Source organism: Ceratotherium simum, chromosome 3 (assembly GCF_057802395.1).
Source record: "Ceratotherium simum simum isolate JZ-2026a chromosome 3, ASM5780239v1, whole genome shotgun sequence".
Classification (NCBI taxonomy): Eukaryota; Metazoa; Chordata; class Mammalia; order Perissodactyla; family Rhinocerotidae; genus Ceratotherium; species Ceratotherium simum.
Genome location: NC_141902.1, coordinates 38719687 through 38739823, shown reverse-complemented (window position 1 = coordinate 38739823; position 20137 = coordinate 38719687). Strand labels below are relative to the sequence as shown.

General features: G+C 40.4%; 1 protein-coding gene across 18 annotated transcripts in view; it reads right to left on the bottom strand.

The window, feature by feature from the left end:
- MGA (MAX dimerization protein MGA) overlaps positions 1 to 20137 on the bottom strand; it is a 156696-nt gene that overhangs the window by 99617 nt on the left and 36942 nt on the right. For 15 of the 18 annotated variants that reach the window (XM_087425495.1, XM_087425532.1, XM_087425552.1 and 12 more), the window contains exon 1: positions 4866 to 4991. The exons of 1 other annotated variant lie outside the window; for it this stretch is intronic. The gene's annotated coding sequence lies outside the window, so the exon portion shown is untranslated. 2 more of the 18 variants (XM_087425524.1, XM_087425503.1) reach the window with 2 other exon arrangements.

The following is a 20137-nucleotide window of genomic DNA, read 5'->3' as shown; positions in this document are numbered from 1 at the left end:
TTAAAAAGCTCCAAAACTTAAAATATTTGTTAGCCTGAGGATAACAGATACTTGAAAAATCAAGACTTCAAAAAGGTTGGCTAGGGGCCAGCCCGGTGGTGCAAGCGGTTGTGTGTGTGCGCTCCGCTGCAGAGGCCCGGGGTTCGCCGGTTAGGATGCCGGGCGCGCACCCACGCACCGCTTGGCAAGCCACGCTGTGGCGGCGTTTCATATAAAGTGGAGGAAGATGGGCACGGATGTTAGCCCAGGGCCCGTCTTCCTCAGCAAAAAAAGAGGAGGATTGGCAGATGTTAGCACAGGGCTGATCTCCCCACACAAAAAAAAAAAGGTTGGCTATTGTTTCCTATTATGGCTAGATAGAAAAACAGAAACCCACTTCCTAACACTAAAGCTCTAAATCCCAGGAAAGGTTAAAAAAGAATCTCTCCTCTGATTTGAAGTTTTTTTAAGACACAGATACAATTTAGGGTGATTCTTTTCAAAAGCTGCCTTATGTTTAAGGCAATTAAGTTACTGGTTTCCTAAAACTAACGAGTGTAGGCAACACCTATCAGAGATGGGTAAGACAAAATCTAAACAGACTTAGAAGTCACAAATAAGGTGAAAAAGGTAAAAATAGTAAAGCTTAGAGAACTCACAAAAACTAATACCTCTGCAGTGGTGTATAACGAAAACAACACAAACTCCTAATCCTGTACTTACTCCATAAAGTTCAAAGTTTTGTTACAAATCACCAACCATTTTCGTGAGCAATTATGCAAAACATTCTTATTAAGTGCATTTAAATGTGACTTAGGCGCCAACGAACTACCTAAAAAAAATTTTAGCAATCCCAAATCTATGAATAAATGGTTCAGAATTTCTTAAACGTTATCTTCTATAATATTAAAATCTTGGTTTTCAGATTTTTACAGATAAAACTAGGGCAAAGAAGTTTTAACCAATGCTTTAAAAATCACGCTTTAAATAATTAATCTACAAAATGTCAAAGATTCAACTGACAGAAATCCAGTGTTACAGACTGCACTAAAGTAAATTTTAAGCTAACTTTATATAGACACATTTCAAATTCTTCCTTTTGCCTAAACAAAAAAATTAAGTGCAGGGGGTGGACCTGTGGCGTAGTGGTTAAGTTCGGGGTGCTCTGCTTCAGTGACCCAGATTGACGAGTTCGGATCCCAGACTCAGACCAATACCACTCCTCAGCCATGCTGTGGCAGCGACCCACATACAAAACAGAGGAAGACTGGCACAGATGTTAGCTCAGGCCTAAGCTTCCTCAAGCCAAAAAAGAGGAAGATTGGCAACAGATGTTAGCTCAGGGCAAATCTTCCTCACCAAAAAGAAAAGAAAAGAAAAAAATTAAGTGCAGAAAAGTGAGACTGCCCTATTGAACTCTGCTGTACAGAGGTATCTAATATAATTTTCAAAACGTAAAAATGTGTATGAAGACAAGAAAAAGTTAGAACTTTCAGGCTTATGATCTGTACAAGGTCTTTTTTTCAAAAAATCCTCCAAGTTATTTCATGAATTGATCAAAATACATAAAACCAAAGATCTAATTTATGACCCAGACAATCTCTATCTTGAACCATATATTGCCAAAGGTCTAGGAACAATGAACCAAACTGTTATTCCACATCAATCTTTAGGCACAGATTCCACTTCACTATAAACATATGCCTATGCTTTTGGGACATTATATTAGATTTTCTAGTCAAATGATAGTCAATTCAGCATATTCAGCTGTTTCAGACACACAAATACCACTCTGAAGTCTAAGACAACATTAACCAGTTGCAAAAATCAAATGTACTGTAGGAAGGGCTAGGCTACTCATGAAGAAACAAATCTCCTTCCAGCAAGATTCTAAAAATACTCTGTATTTGGCTCTCTAAAAGCTTTAAGGAAGACCAGTTTTGGTACATATATAACTTAACATTCAGAAAAATCTCACTTCAGCTTTTCAAGATCAAGCACTTATCTACATAAAACAACTATAATAACGAGCCAAAAAAATAAGTTTAGTTGTGGATGGGAAATACTTTAACATTCTGAAAATGTCACATCAGAAGACAGACAGACACACAGATACACACACACACGTGCTTTCACAGAGAAATTTTACAGGAAAGTAATGTAGCAAGTTCCATAAATTATTATAAATTATTATTATAAATTATTATTATAAATTATTATTATAAATTATTATTATAAATTATAAAATTATAAATTATTATAAATAAACTGTTACAATTTCAGAGTCCCTATTCTAAATGTCTTTTCACCAATGACCTCTTTGGGAAATGTTTAATTATTAAAGCAATGACCCTCATACAACTTACAAAATACACTAATTAGTTTACTAGGCAGTTACCTAATTCAATGATTCATGTACCGCCCCTCCCCCAAAAAACACCAAATCAAAATTCCAAATCAGTGCTATTACTTTAAAAACACAAAACATTCAAATACTCCTCGACCTATTTTGAATGTTTCTCAGGTTGCTAAAAATAACCATAACCTTTCACACAACAAATGCTGTATGGTAGGCACCAAGATGTTAGCTTGTTCCTTAATATGATATAATTCACTACAAGCGTATGAAGTTAAATTACACTTTTGAAACTCAAATTTTAAGAGAATAGGTTCACTCGAATTTCAGTATTTATCAATATACAGTGGGCCCAGAAATTTGAAACATCTTAAGAGAATTTGGCTATAAATATAATCAGAAAATACCATAGCAAATGGTAGCAAAGACAGTTAAAAAACCAACTATCAGTTCTTAACCAGTATTAGATTAATTTTAATAATTAAATAGTGCTTGCTATCTATGAGTAAGCACTTACTTCGGACCAGACAATATCCTAGGCATTCTATCATCACTACAACCCTAAAAGGTAAATTTCAAAATATTATCTGAAATGCTTTAGCTTTTAAGGCACAGAATTGCATTTGTCTTAAGCTAGTACACCACCTTCTCTTCTCTCCCCAGATACCACTCGTTAATGCAGGCTTCAGGAGCATTTTCTATTCCTAGGACTGTTCCCTTAACTACAACTTGGGGGTTCGCAAGCTCTCAAGTCCCTAGCAGTTGCATAAGTAGAATCTGAAGAACTTTTATGGCAGAAACACAAGTTAATGGAAGAGCCGCCCTGCCTTGGAGTAAGCATGGCAAGGTATCCAGGGCACTGAATTTCCTCTAGTCCTAAGCATGTGTTTTCTGTTAAGTGAACTCAATCCACTCAACCCACACAACCGCTGGAAACAAAACCCTACGGCGGCAAGAAGCACCAGTGCTGATCCCAGACCCTCGGAAGTGAAAAGGTCTCTTGCTAGTCCCGGGCAGGAGCAGGCGCCGTCGACTATCAAAGGCCCACAATCACAGCTTTTACAACTGCAGACGCCAAGTGGCGAAAAACCACGTGAAAAAATGCCGCAAGGAAAGCTCTTCCAAGGAAGAGGAGTCTGGACAGATCACGTGCAGCCGGCCGGAACCCGCCGATCGCTCGGCGGGATCCAGACGCAATCTGTTACCGTGGAGACTACAGAACCAGCCACCCGGCCCTCCCAGGCCAGCCCCCTTCCCAGCAGCCGTCACGCCGCCTCAAGGCACTTTCCCTGCAGCCTAGCCGCGGCGTCGTGCCCAAAAAGAAGAGGCAGTGCAGGCAGTGTTTGCCAGAGACTCCGCCGCAGAAGCCTGGGGAGCTTTACAACACGCACGGGCGGCGCGCGGGTGGGCTCAAGAGTTCTCTCGATCCACGTGTCTGCTCCGGCGACGCGAACCCTGCGAGAGTGGTCTTCCCTCACAAAGAGGTTACTTTGGTTACTCACGTGTTCTGCCTCCTTTCAGACCTCCTTCACCCCACCTTGCTTCCACCCTCGCCAGAAGGAGGCATCCCCAGGGTTCCGAAGGCAAAGAAAAAATCTTTACAGCAAGACACTACCACTTTCCACTCTCAACCCAGTCTGAAATGATTCCTAACTTCTCTATACACTTCGCACACGGATTCCTCAACTTTGGTCCCTGGTGCTCGGAGCGGTTTAATGTCCCAGACCCACCTATCCACTGAGGTCAGAGAGATCTATTTGACAATTTAACTGAAGCGGGAAGCCTCATAACCAGAGAACTAGCCAAAGGCTGCCCCATAGATGCAAAAAGAAAATAACACCTGCTCTTCCCACCTGTTTTCCCCGCCCTCATTTCTGCACTTACGAACCACCGGTCCTTTGTTTACGAAGTTCCCACTGCTATACAGCTCACTTCCTCGCTTTCCTTCTTGATTAAACTCGCGGTCCTGCCTCAAACAACTTGCCCAGAAATTACATGCTAAAAGAGACGTTTGTACAGGTGTCAAAACGCTGCACACAGCTCCTCAGAAAAGCGACGTCAGCGCCGTTTCCCTCGGAGTTTTGGAACCCCGAGACCTGGGCTCTAAAATGTAAAGCGCACAAACACCGCTCTCGACCCAAAGCCCCGCGCCCGGCTGGAAGTCGTCACGCGGATCGTACCATGCGGTGTGGAACCCCACGAACGCGAGGGCAGGGCCGCGCCATGGGCGCTTCTCACCCCGCCCGCCTCGTGGCTGCTCTCTCTGGCGTCGATGTTCCCAGTTAGTTCGCTGCGCGACGCGGAAGTGAGGCCGGGTACGCGCGCGAGGTGACATGCGCAGCCTCGCTCAAGGGACCATAGGCGCACGCCAAAGGCAGCCCCGCGCAAGGCCCGGCCTGGCCAGGGCGTGCGAAGATCGCTCAGCAGAACGCTTCTCACGCCGTTCAAATACACAAGAGCTTCAAACTCTCGAAAAACTCCAATCGGGCCAGTTCTAAAGCGACGCCCTCCACCCAGACCCGAGAGTTACCGTGCGGGGCGTGGCCGGCCTCACCCGGAGTCCTTCACATCCCGCTGGGGGCGGGTTATTCTGTTCGGTTCGCACACCGTGTGTCCGCTCCAGCTGAAGAGCCTGCGCGCGCACCGGACGTCCACGTCACCGCGCACGCGCTCCTACCCGCTCGGAACCCGCCGCGCAAGCGCAAAAGGAGGCGAGAGCAGCACCTCCCTCGCCCCTCCCCCAACAACAGGAGGCCAAACGGCCCCGGAGCAGCGACAAGACCCTTGGGACCCGCCCCTGGAACTGAAGCCGCTGCCTTTCCGGCTCCCAGAAACCGAGAAAAGCCTATTGAAGCTTCCAGAATCAAGAAAGGCAAAGCAGGAGGAAGGCACCCCAATTCCCACAGCCTCGCACACGAAGCCTTCGCGAAAACCGGGAAACCTTTGCCCGCGGGCTTTCTCAATTGTGCCTTCCACCGTTTCCCTTGGGCTCCTCGCCGGCCCCGCCCCTGCCGCGCCCAGCCCCACCCACATGGGGTGCCGCAGCCCCCACGGCTACACAAACTCGTCAAATGAATCCGAGACCTTCCTCCCCAATGTGCTGTGGGCTTGGAGAGCGCCAGAACGTCGGGAAACCTTGAAGAAAACCTTGAGAGACGCGTGGTCGACTTTGCAACATCCACGACCGAAGAACACTAGCAAAGTAGGGAGGAGACCGAAAACCTCATTGCTGAGTGGGAAGGGAAGAAGAGTTGCCACTCACTTGGCTAATATAAAGATGAAAGATGGCCTGATAAAATAGTAAAACGTGGAAACGAGAATTTTGCACGAGAGTATTATCTGAGCTTTAATTCCTTGATCCTGTGTTTTCAGTTTTGGTTTGTCCAAGATTTAAGCCAGGAGGTGCAAAGAAAAAATTACCGAATATCTATTATGTGTCAGGCAGTTGCTGAAGTAAGTTAACGGACAGTATTTCTCCCAACCAAACATCAAAAAGTATCTTTCTTTCCAGCCGCTCTTTCTTCTGTGCTGCTAACACTCCAGTAAAAAGGGAGAGTTGTTCAAAGTGAGAGAGAAAAGAGGCAAAATAGAAGTAGGTAGTAAAAGAGCAGAAATTGTGGTCCATGTTTCCAAATTGTTTTCTTTCACTCTCTTAGAAGAATTAGCAAGTACTGAGAACCTACTACATGCTAGGTGACGTAATACAAAACACTATGAAGGAGGAGAATGAGGAAGTTGAAAGAAGGAGCCAGGAGAAGGAGGCTTATCCAACAGGACTGATCTGAGATTGACTCCAGGCATATTAGGAAGGGTCTTCTTTCTCTTCATTCTGCTCTTCCTGAAAGGATGTTGCCACATCATGGGGAGAAACTATGCTGGAATTAATATGGGCTGGAAAATCTGTAGGCTCAAGTTTACAGACTTGTGAAGTTGCTCTGAAACCCCCATTAGCATTAAGGGGCCAACAAATGAATAATACCCAAGATCCTAGGCAAAACTGAAAAGTAACTTTCTCTTTGACACCTTCCTCCTCTTCCCTGACCCCTAAAACCTTTTTCCTGCAAGCTGCATTGTCAGAATCTCCCACCTCATCCAAGAATGCTTTCCTCTCAAGGGTCTAAGGATTCCTTATACAAAATTTCCATTTTCTGAGGCTGACATAAAACTTGTGTTGACTTAGCATTAAAGCATCTGATCCTAAGGTGTAAATGACTGATGACTGGTTAACAACCATGCCTAGTGGTAGTAGTTGCATCCCAAAAGAGACAAGTTAAGACAAATGACATCTCTAATTGGAGCATCTGTGAAGACACCGTGGGAGGGAGGGAGAGTGGAGATTTTCTTTTGTTACTCTTTCCTTACACCAGGCAAACATATTATGAAATGCCAGATACTTTAAAAAACACCACCAAATTTTCAAGATTCAGCACTGGATCTCCTGGTGGGAGAGGTAAACTACCGGTGGTTTTTCAAAGTGGGGTCTGCCTAACCTATAAAGGTCCCGAGATGTACTATCAAGAATCTGAGAACTTAGAAATGCTTTTTGTTTTTTGGTGAGGAAGATTAGCCCTGAGCTAACATCTGTTGCCAATCCTCCTCTTTTTTTTTTTTGGCTGAGGAAGATTGACCCTATGGGCTAACATCTGTGCCCATCACCTCTACTTTATAGGTGGGACGCCTGCCACAGCATGGCTTGATTAGCGGTCTGTAGGTGCATGACCGGGATCCAAACCTTCGAACCCTGGGCCACCAAAGCAGAGCAGGCGAACTTAACACTACGCCACCGGGCCGGCCCCCTAAATGTTTTGTTTTGTTTTGTTTTGTTGTGAGGAAGATTAGCCCTGAGCTAACATCCGTTGCCAATCCTCCTCTTTTTGCTGAAGAAGACTGGCCCTGGGCTAACATATTTGCCCATCTTCCTCTACTTTATATGGGATGCCACCACAGCATGGCTTGACAAGCGGTGCGTCAGTCCACGCCCGGGATCCGAACCTGTGAACCCCGGGCCACCAAAGCTGAGCAGGCGAACTTAACTGCTAACACCTCCGAGCCAGCCCCCCCTAAATGTTATTTTTATATAATCTAAAAAAAATAATACTGCCACACCATTTCAGTGGCCCAGTTTTGGTTTAACATAACCTAGTACCAAGTAACCACTTCTTTTTTGTTTGCTTTTTCAAGTAACCTCTCAAATGGTTACATTCAACTTTTATTGCAATGTTTCTCAAACTGGGGTCCTTGGTTGTATTCTTTAGATATAAGAACTCCTTCCTTTAAAAGGCATCCTTGGGGCCAGCCCGGTGGCGTAGTGGTTAAGTTTGTGCACTTTGCTTCAGCGGCCCAGGGTTCGCTGGTTTGGGTCCTAGGCATAGATGTACGCACCGCTCACCAAGCCGTGCCGAGGTGGCGTCCCACATAGAGCAAGTAGAAGGATGCGCAACTATGACATACAACTATCTCCTGGGGCTTTGGGGAGAAAAAAGGAAGAAGACCGGCAACAGATGTTAAATCAGAGCCAATCTTCCTCAAAAATATTTTTAAAAAAATAAATAAAAGGCATCCTTAAATAACCTAAGTTTTAAAAATGCCAAGCTAACTGCTAGAGTTGACACTCCTGAGTTTCACTTTGCTACTGGAATTCTCTCATTTCAGTTATCATAGCTCACATTGTCCAGCCTAACACAAAAATCTTTCCATTGGTTTTCCTTGGTTAAACTTTCAAAGAGATTTTACTAATTAAGGGGGTGGGGACAGAGAATGCATGCAATATAAACAATCTGGCCTAGAAAGTAAACAGTTTTGATCCAAGATTGCTCTATAAACACATAGGCCCTATCCCATTTACATGCACATTTTTCCTATTCAACAAATATTTGAATATCTTGTATATATGCTGATGGGGAAAGACTGATACCTCATGCACTGTTCAGATGTCTACACTAGAACCCAAAGAGTTGACACAACTTAACAGAACCCACCAACAAGACAAACTATATTCCTTATCCAATCTATTCAGATCCCACCTTCTCTGTTCCGATTTCTCCTGAAGACATACCTCTCTCAAATGACTAAAAGAGAAAAGGATCTCACTCTGCAGATGAGACCATCACCACCCCCAACACCCCTGGGTTGTGGTCTTGTTTACAATATCTTAATACAATAAAGACCGTTATAACAGCTACATACAGACTAGGTTACAAAAGAGGCTTGTTTTTTTACGAAAAGTCTTTCACTAGCCATAAAAACTTGCGTACTAGGTAGAGGGGAAAAAGAGAGAATCATACTAGCTTATGTACAACTCCATCCTTGCCTACCATTTAGTACTGCAACTGAAACCAACTCATGTCAAGGGACAAAGTATGAATGGCTCCAATATCTGAAACTTGGACTAAGGAATTAACAGTTGCAAGAGTCGTACCCTCAAGAAGCTAATAATCTACCCAATAAAGAGCTTTAAAAGTTTCTTAATCAGCATAGTAATGTGATTAAAAGCATGTTTTAGAAAATGTCTGTTAAGGAAGGAAAAAAAGATAGAAATGTGATAAAACATTATCACTGTTCATTAAGAAACACCATTCCCTCTTGTTGCCCAATATCTCAAGCAGATGTTCCTTACATTTTGCCTAACAAGTTCTTCCCAGATGTCTCAAACCTAACTCCTCTTCACCCTTCATCCCTAAGCCTAAATGTCGCATCTTCAAGAAACTTTGCTTAACGCCCAAGATCAGATAAGGTCTCCCTGTTATATGCTTTCATAGTTCCCTGCATTTCTTTACAGCACCTACCACAACTTTAATTATTTTTAAAACTATATTAATGAATGTCTTGCCCACTAGACTGTTAGCTCCACTCTATTCCACTGCCTGGCACAATGCTTAGAACAGAGCAGACACACAATATTTGTTGAATAAATGAATATTACACCATAGGTCCCAGTTTTCCAGGCAAGTCCAAATATCAAATATTGATTTAATGTCTAACAATTTGGGATTTGGAAAACAGTCATAATACATTTAACTATACTCATATTATATAAGCAAACAAGCATCCTGCTTTGGCCAAGATTTTCCAAAGGCGTACAGTTGTAATTAGAAAAAACTAGTACCATTGATTCTCATCCCAAATTATTTCTCCTTAAAAGAATGGATAAATATTACTGACAGGGCAGGTTCTTGAAAAGATAAGAATATTTTTCTAGGAAAGTCTAATTACTTATTGACTGCCTTTTGCCTGAATGACTTTTAATGGAATAGTACCTAGAAAATCAACAAAGACAAACAGATTCTTTGCATTGGAAGAAATGTTATGATTCTATAATTTACCATCTGGTAATGAAAGCAACAAGTGGTAACAGAGACTGCCATCTGCATATACTTATCTACAAGAAAAAATTAGTAAGTATCTTCAAGATGAAAAGATACTTAGTAACAGTGATTTTGTTCTACTAAGATCTAAAGGAAAAATGTCAGAAATCAGTAAAATAAAGGAAGTTCAGAAAGCTAGTTTCAGAAGGATTACAAAATAAAAAAGAATAGGTCTAAAAGACACAAATAATAAAAATTTTCAACTTACTACTAAGCCCTAAGAAGAAACATCTTATCTAATCAGGAGAGCATAAAAGAACAGGAAGAAGTTTACTTAGTTAAGCCTAGAACTGTACAGAGATTTAAAACACACATGAGAACATATAAAAACAGAAACTAGAACTGCTAGCCAAAGAAGAGGACTGGGAGACAGCAAGTAAACTGCAAGGCTGGAATCAGGCAAAAATCAAGCAGCCTATGACAGAAAAATACACTGAAAAATTGTCTGCAAATGCATATGAAAGAAGCCAGGCTTTACATGAAGGGCACCACTGCCTCATGGAAAGGAGCTATGGTGGTCAACATAGTGGTTCCTAGACTACCAGGACATCACAGACCAGTACCATTTCCCCAAAAAAAAGATTTAGATGACCATCATAAGGTGAGCAATTTTTTATCTACAAAGTATACCACCCTACTATTCCCATTCTTTCTTAAAATAATGAATATTTTAAGACCAAAAATCCAGAGAGAACACCTCTCATAATGAAGAATAGTCTTCTATTTTGAATACATTTAGCTAGATGAAAAATTTACTGTATTGTCCTTATTTCATGATATACCATTGAAAACTTTGCAGCAGGTATTTAGAAATGTCTGCTAGCCATATAGTGGGCTCCTTGAATAGCTAAGATTTGGTCTTCTGAGCAAAAATAACATACAACAGGCCTGGAATATGGTCTAAGTCACCTTGCCAAGAAGTCAAGAGTCAGCCTCTCCTCATCAGTAACAACAGAGGAAAAGAGGATGTTAGCCAGGAGACACCCCAATCCAGACTAAAGGATGGCCAAATGATTAGCAAGCTACTTTGAGTGTGTGTGTTTTGTTGAGGCGGGGCGGGGGGGGGGGGGAGTACTGAAAACAGGATGATAGCTTTTGCACTGTGGCAAGATCCTAGAACCTTGGGAGAGTGACATAAGCACAATGTAGTAAAACCAAGAACCAAGGTCAGACTGAGTGAACCACCTACCCAATCACTGCATACTTAAGAAAAACTGTGGGACATATGGTGGCAAAGGAAGAGTCAGGTCAAGCTACACTTAGTTTAAGCTGGGTTTCAATCATATTAGACATAAGGGAAGAAATGTGGGGGGAGGACTTGTTTTATCTGAAAAGTAAACCTAATGGGATTTTAAATATGACTTAAAAATAGACACTGTACAAGAATTTTATAACCTTTACCTTTCCTAAAAATGTTAGCTGTGATCTAACCACTGGAGGGCAGGGAACACCTGTTAAAGGAAAGAAAAAAGCTATATTGAAATAGAGAATATAAAGATTATTCAAGCAACTTGAATGCAATGCATTATCCAAATTCCCTACATAGAGATTATGAATTGTAGAGATTGTACAGGGCCAATATTTTTCATCCCAGGATTAGTCCACCCAACATTATCTGGGTTATCTAAGCACAAGTAAAATAAATAAGGATACAATCAGTTAAATAAATATTTGTTAACCACCAACTATGTGTTAGGCACTGAACCAAGGATAAAGGAATGAATAAAAATAAGTCCCCTCATGAAGCTCAACTTCTAGATGAAGAGACATGATAATCACACTGTAAAACTGTCGTTGGCAGTCTGGAAAAAGCCTTCTAGGAACTAAGAACTCACACAGTCTAAGGAATCTAGAAAGGTTACAAAAAGGGGACTTTTGAGCTGGGTCTTGAAAGAGAAAATTAATGAGAGAGAAAAGGAGAACACTGCAGGCAGCAGCTATATATTCAGTAAACAAAGAACTACAATAAATTATCCAGAATTTGGAGATAGGGCTGCCTTTATAAGAGTAAAACACTGACTTCAAAGATCAATGCAACAGGGCCAGCCCCGTGGCTTAGCGGTTAAGTGCACACGCTCCACTGCTGGCGGCCCGGGTTCGGATCCCAGGCGCGCACCAAGGCACCGCTTCTCCGGCTATGCTGAGGCCGCATCCCACATGCAGCAACTAGAAGGATGTGCAGCTATGACATACAACTATCTACTGGGGCTTTGGGGGAAAAAATAAAAAAGTAAAATAAAAAAAAAAGATCAATGCAACAAGTAAGATTAGTACCATGTAGACGTAACCTACCCTATGAAATGGGGTTGGACATGTGGGAAATATTTATCCAATCTGCAACTCCATGATGCTCATTATACATATGCATTCACTCATTCAAACACTTAGATTATTACTCCATACTGTCATATATTTATCAGAGGTACAGAAAAGAAAAGGTATAGAAGCACAGTGGAAGGAGGAACTGTCATTCAAGTATCAAATAAGGCTTGGTGTTAAATAAAGGATGTCTAGAAGTTGACAAAGCAAAGGAGGGAAGGGCATTCTAAGCAGAGAGAACAGGTTGTGCAAAGGCTCATGATATATAAGAACAGAGTATTTCATTAATTCCTTGAGTCAAACATTTATTGAGGGGCCGGCCCCATGGCAGAGTGGTTCAAGTTCCCTGTGCTCTACTTTGGCGGCCTGGGTTTGTGGGTTCGGATCCTGGGCATGGACCTACTCCACTCATCAGCCATGCTGTAGAGGCATCCCACATACAAAGTGGAGGAAGACTGGCATGGATGTTAGCTCAGGGCGAATCTTTCCCAGCAAAAAAAAAAAAAAATTTATTGAGCATTCACCACATACAGATCTTGGAACACAAAGACATGATTCCTATCCTCAAGAGCTTGCAATCAATTATCAGACAACTAATTATCACATAACCAATAAGCAATGATAACAGCAAAAAATAAAGAATGCTATTATTATGGCCGTCTGTCCAGGGTGCAATGGAAGCACAAACAAAGGGCAGCTAAATCAGACTGAGAAGGTCAGAAAAAGGATTCCCAGGGAAAGTGAAGAAATGAGTAAAAATTAGCAAGGCATGAAAGAGCAGGAGCAGGGTACGTGCAGAAGAAAAGCATTTCAGACAGAAAGCAGCCTTTGTGAAGACAGAGGAACAAGAGAGGGAACACATTCAGGAAGCACAAGTACCATAATATGGCTACAATTAAAAATGCCCATGACCTGTGCAGGAACGTACCTATAGGACTAGAAAAGGCAAAGGGAGCCATATTATATACAGTATCTAGCAAGCAAGAGTTGAGAATTCATCTTGTAGAAAAAGAGGAGCCAGGGCTAGCCCCGTGGCGTAGCGGTTAAGTGCGAGCGCTCTGCTGCTGGCGACCTGGGGTCGGATTCCGGGCGCGCACCAACGCACCGCTTGTCAGGCCAGGCTGAGGCAGCGTTGCATATAAAGTGGAGGAAGATGAGCATAGATATTAGCCCAGGGCCAGTCTTCCTCAGCAAAAAGAGAAGGATTGGCATGGATGTTAGCTCAGGGCCGATCTTCCTCACCAAAAAAAAAAAAAAAGAGGAGACATTCAAGGAATTATAAGAAGATATATGACATACTCAGATTCACGTGTTTTAAGAAGATTACTTCTGGCCACCGGTTAACATGGTGTGGAGAAAACAAGACTAGAAGCCAATCAGATTTCTCTCCATATCCACCTACATAGTTGCTCACATCAGAAACCCAAGTCATTCTTGACACCTTCGTCTTCCTCACCTGCCCCCTACGTCCAGTCAATCACCAAATTTTCCTGTTGAGTTTACACCCCTGACCTTCCTGACCATGATATGCTCTCAAAGCACCACATACCTGTCCTTACTAGAACTTACCACAGGTCTAATTTTTATATTTATCTGTATAATTCTTTCATTGTCTTATCTCTCTCCCCCATCCCACCACCCCTACAAACTAGATTATAAGTTAGGAATTGTATCCTTTTTAACCTCTACGTTGTACCCTCAGCTCCTATTGTAGTACCTGGTACTCAGAAGCACTCAATTTAAAACATTTTAAATCTATACGTTTCATTCCACCTCCACTGCTGCCACACTAGTCTTAACACCAACAGCTCTTACCTGGACTACCGCAATAGACTTTGTTTTTTTCTTTGCAAGACTCTTAGCTTGATCTCTGGGCATTCATTATAGCTTTTCTCTAGTCTATTTTCCATACAGCATCAAGTGACCCTTTCTAAACATAAATCAGTTCATGCCATCTCTGCCATTTATAGCCTCCCATTAGCGTCTCATTTCATTCAGAATAAAATCCAAACTCCTTAATATGGCCTACAGATCTCTGCAGTCACATCATTCTCCCCATAACTTACCATATTCCAGGCACAATGACCTATTTGTCAAACACTCCAAACCCTTTCCTACCTCAGGGCCTTTGCACCACCTTTTCTTTTTCCCTAAAATGCTTACAGTCTGCACAAATCTTCACCTAGTTAAAATCTATTCATCCTTCAGGTCTTTCTAAATGCCACTTCCTCAACAATGCTATCCTTACCTCCTACCCTAAATTCTCTCTCATAGTATCCTGTCCTGTTACTTCATAACACTTACCAATATGTATAATTACTTATCTATGATCATTTAATGTCTATCTCCTCCACAATAATAAAAGCTAACATTTACTAAGCATTTTGACATATTAACTCATTTAATCCTAATAACCAATAAAGCAGGAGCTACTATTATCCTCATTTCACAGATAAAACTGAGGTATAGAGAGGTTAGGTAATTTGTTCTAGGTCATAAAGCAGTAAGAAGTCAAAATTTGAACCCCAAGTTCACGCTTTTAATCACTATGCCATAGTGTAAGCTTAGAGAGAACAGAGTAACTATGTCTGTTTTGTATATCACTATACACCTAAGCCTGGTGCTAAATATAAAGCAGGTATTCACATATTTGCAGAACAAATGAATTAGTAAATAACAGGTAAATGATTAGATTTAGAGGCATAAGTGAGAGGGATAAGAATAAAATGGGTTAGAGGCAATGATGGTGTCAATTTTGGTCATGCTGAATTAAAGGAAGCTCAGGAACATCTTAGGTCACAACTTCTTAATTAGAAGACCACAGATCTCTAAGGAGTCTATGAAGGGGCTCTAGGAGGCCCAGGAACACCCTAAAACAGTGTGCAAAATTTGGTGTACCTGTGTACTTTTATGAGGAGAGAGACAGACCTTTAATCAGATTCTTAAAGGGGTATGTAATCCCCCAAGTATTTAGGAACCATTGATCTAAGTGGAAATCTCTAATAAGCATTTGGAAATAAAGGTGTGAACTTTGGCTGAATTCAAAGATTTAGGAAGTAACTGAAGCCAAGGATTTGAAAAAGTTTGCCCAAAAATGTGCAGAGAGTGAAAGATCTCAGAGGGTTATGGTCACAAAATCCTGGGAAAATAGACATTTAGAGGATAGGTGGTAAAAGAAGAATCTAGGAAGGAGAAAGAGAAGATGTAGTCACAGAGGTAAGAGAAAAATAGGTGAGAGTAGCATCACAGAAGCTAAGGAGGGGAGAAGGCCTCAAAGAATAAGGTATCGGTCAGCAGGGCCAAATAACCAAGGAGTCAGAGACTGAAGAACAGAAAAATGTGTTGCAGGAACTACACAGTTTCATAAGTTTGAAATACAAAGTAGAGTAGTGCAACAGGACATCCAGATGGCCAGGAAGTAAATGGACATCAAGGTCTAGTGCTCAGGCGAGAGAATCATACTGAAGATATGGATTGGGAAATCATAAATGTATTTGGAAGAATTAAAATGAATGAAATTGTTAGGGAGTACATGTAGAGGTGGGGCTCTAATCTTGAATCCATAAATGATTTGGGGGGAGGATGTCCTATGAAACTCCTAAAATTGTAAACAGAAGTTTGGGTAAGGTACATATGTGCAATTTTCTATGGAGAATCCATAAGTTTTACCAGATTTTGAAAGGGATCTGTGACCCCCAAAAAAAGGTTAAGAACCACAGGAGCTGAATAAGAAACCAAGGTCTAGCTAGAAAGTAACTCTGGAGAACATTAACACATAAAAGAAACCTGAAATTTATCAAATGGGATTAACAAATCTTTTTTATTATTATTATTTTTTATTATTGTGGTAACATTATAACATTATATAAATTTCAGGTGTATATCATTCTATTTCAATTTCTGTATAGATTACATCATGTTCACCACCCAAAGACTAATTACAATCCATCACCACACACATGCCTAATCACCCCTTTCGCCCCCTCCCTTCCCGCATCCCCTCTGGTAACCACCAATCCAATCTCTGTCTCTATGTGACTGTTTGTTGGAGATTTATCTAAAGAACTAATGTGTACAAGGAAAAGAGGCAGCCTGCATGGAATAAAAAAATTAAAATAAATTCGGTATCATATATGCTATATAAGTATTTCTCAAAGTTTTTTGACTCTAATTCACAGTGAAAAATACATTGCTAACCAATGTACACACACAGGTTACTGAAGTAATTTTATAGTAACCTGGAATGACAACAATATGACACTGATTCTCTGAAGTTTTTATCTCTAAAAACAGGGGAGAAGATACTAGAGTTTATAAACAGTAGATTATTTAAGGTCTTGAGCTTTTGTTTCTGCTTTTTAGTTATTTTGCAATGTCTTTGATATTTAGATATCTCTTTAACTTTTTTTCATTTATTATATATACAAAAAAACTTTTTAAACTAATTTTTTCTTTCAAGAACCAAAATTAAAATGTCCCCAGGTTTCCCTACTTTACTAGTTTTATTTATACCATGTCTCACCACTGGAAGAAGGGGAAAAGAGATGGGAGGGTAGGCAGGTAAGATTCAGCAAGAATAGAAGAAACACCAAGACCCCAAAGAGTAATGGTTCCTCTGAGAGTAGGATTTCTGAAGTGTAGGCTCTAAAAATGCACAATTTAAGGGATTAAACCCTGAGAGAGAAAGACAACAGCAGACAGATCAAAGCAGTTCCATAAAGTAGTTAAGAACAAAGATTCTGGAGTCACAGTAAATCCCAACTCTACCATTTCCCGATTATGTAACTTAGGTAAATTATTTAATTTCTTTGTGCCTCAGTTTCCTCATCTTCAAAATGGAAATAATATAACAATTCCTACCTCAAAGAGCTGTTAAGAGCATTAAATGAGATATAAATAAACGTAAAGTACAGAGAATGGTGCATATGCCACAGAGAAGAACACATGTATAATCATTCAATAACTGTTAGCCATTGTTTAATTCTTTTTTTTTTTTTTTTGTGAGGAAGATCAGCCCTGAGCTAACATCCATTGCCAATCCTCTTTTTGCTGAGGAAGACTGGCCCTGGGCTAACATCCGTGCCCATCTTCCTCTACTTTATATGTGGGACGCCTGCCACAGCATGGCCTGATGAGCGGTGCGTAGATCCATGCCCCGGATCTGAACCTGCACACCCCGGGCCACCAAAGTGGAGCATTCGAACTTAACCACTGCACCACCGGGCCAGCCCCCACTGCTTAATTCTTAACAAATCAATTATAACTTTAAAAATAAAATATTAATCATTTATTATATTACTTTTAAAGCAACTACATAAAACAAAACTTTTTAAAAGATCAGTCAAAAAAGTAGATTTGCACTTTCTTAGAAAACTTAGAGCAATGGATTTAAAAGTTAAGATTCTTCAAAAATCACCACTCTAAATTAATCTACAAAGCAGGAATTGTGTCTTTTACTTGTATCACACGATGTACATGTATTTAATTAAATATTTTTCTACAATACACAAGAAAATGAGTACTTTAAATAACTGTCTCAAAATCCTAAATGTAAGTCTTTTATATTCATTCTGAATATTAAGGTTGTTTTCCCCTATTCTACATTCTCCCACTTACTTTAAAATGTCTTTTAAGAAAATCAAGAATTTTTTCAAATCACCATAAAGTGTTCTGAAAATAGAAACTTCCATATAAATGCTAAGTTTATTACCAAAAAAGCAATAAAATATCAAAAATCACTTCCATTTACACAGCTAAATTCATAAAAACAAACTCACATTTGTATTGATTCTTATCTTTTCAAGAAGGTATTGCTGATTTGTTTAATTTAATCCACCTCTATCAGTTAAGCTATAATAGCCTTTTTGTCAAAAATCCATTTTTAAAAATTAACAATAAAGAATGAACGATCACAACCACATACACACACACAACAGGGAGGAACATAGGATTATGTGGTTTTCACTCAGTCCTAATAAAGGATTTTGTACCATATCTACAGTAAGAGTAGACCTAGCTTTCCTGAATCATTTCTGGGGATAAACTCCACCTACTTACAATTTCATAGCACTCTGTCAAAGCTTCCTACAACCTCATAATTTGTTGGGACTTGTAGAAACAAAAAGTTACAAAAACAAAAACTTTCTGTTATTATTTCCTATCCTATGCAAAATCAGCCAAGATTAAAATTTCAAATCAAAGAGCAGTACATTCCATTTTTTTTTAATTATTCTAAATTTACTACTTACTAGGTCAAAAGTCTTAATAAACACATTTTTCTTATGGGGAAACAAAGTTCATAGTCATATATTTTTTTCACATAAAAGACATAAGATTAGAAACTCAGAAGTCTAAGAGCTCTTCAGGTATTACACACAAAAAAGAAAACTGTACTATGATCCAGCTATCCCACTACTGGGAATCTAGCCAACGAACCTGAAATCAACAATCCAAAGAGGCTTGTGCACTCCTATGTTCACTGCAGCATTATTCACTATAGCCAAGAAGTGGAAGCAACCTAAGTGTCCCTCAACTGATGACTGGATCAAGAAGATGTGGTATATATATACAATGGAATACTACTCAGCCATAAAAAAAGACAAAATCGTCCCATCTGCAACAACATGGATGGGCCTGGAGGGTATTATGTTAAGTGAAGTAAGCCCGAAAGAGGAAGACAAACACTGTATGATCTCACTCATATGTGGAATATAAACCAACACATGGACAGAGAAAACTGTATTGTGGTTACCAGGGGCAATGGGGGTGGGGGGTGGGCACAAGGGGTGAAGGGAGACATATATATGGTGATGGACAAATAAAAATGTACAACCCAAAATTTCACAATGTTATAAACTATTAAAACATCAATAAAAAAAATTGTACAAGTCTTTCTTTAAATAAGTAAGTAAAAACCAAACTATATAAACTTTCAATCTCTGTCTCTTTTTTTTTACTTTTTCCCTTCTTCTGAGATGATATCAATCCTGACATAAACCAGTCTAAATAATATGATTTAAGAGTTATCAAAATGTCATCCAGAATGATTTCTCTCACAGATCTGCCTCCATCAAGCATGATTTTCCTCCCAGTAGACTTATTCTTTTGGGTTAAGGAAGAAGTTCGCAAAACTATTACAGCTCACAGGCCAGCTAGGGCCCTCTGCCTGTTTTTGTGTAGCCCAAGAGCTAAAAATGGTTTTTACTTTTTTTGGGGGGGTGAGGAAGTTTCATCCTGTGCTAACATCTGTTGTCACTCTTCCTCTTTTTGCTTGAGGAAGATTAGCCCTGAACTAACATCTGTGCCAATCCTCCTCTATTTTGTATGTGGGATGCCACCACGGCACAGCTTGATGAGCAGTGTGTAGGTCCGTGCCCAGGATCTGAACCTGCGATCTCCAGGCCACCAAATTGGAGCACGTGAACTTAACCACTACACCACCAGGCCAGCCCCAGATTTTTACATTTTTAAATGGTTGAAAAAAAATCAAAAGAGGAATGTTTCATGATATGAAAGTTATATACAATTCCATTTTAAGTGTCCATAAATAAAACTTTATTAAAACACTGCCACACTTGTTTACATATTGTCTATGGCTGCTTTTACAATGGCAGACTTCAGTATTCACAATAGATCATATATGGCACTCTAATGGTTTTGCAGTGCTGCTCAGAAGCACTACAAATCACGTGATGCAGTTATAACTTGACAGCTTTTCGAGTACTACACTTATTGCCATACATTTTATTTTTTATTACCAATGCATACCTTTCACGTCAAAACAAGAAAAGAAGATAAAAGTGGGCCTCAAATATCATGCTGTTAAGATACAGTGTAGAGGGGCCGGCCCCGTGGCTTAGCGGTTAAGTGCGCGGGCTCCGCTGCTGGCGGCCCGGGTTCGGATCCCGGGCGTGCACGGACGCACCGCTTCTCCGGCCATGCTGAGGCCGCGTCCCACATACAGGAACTAGAAGGATGTGCAGCTATGACATACAACAATCTACTGGGGCTTTGGAGGGAAAAAATAAATAAATAAAATCTTTAAAAAAAAAAAAAAAGATACAGTGTAGATAATCTTGTTATCAAATTAGATGGCAAAGCATTATGTTTATTACGCAAT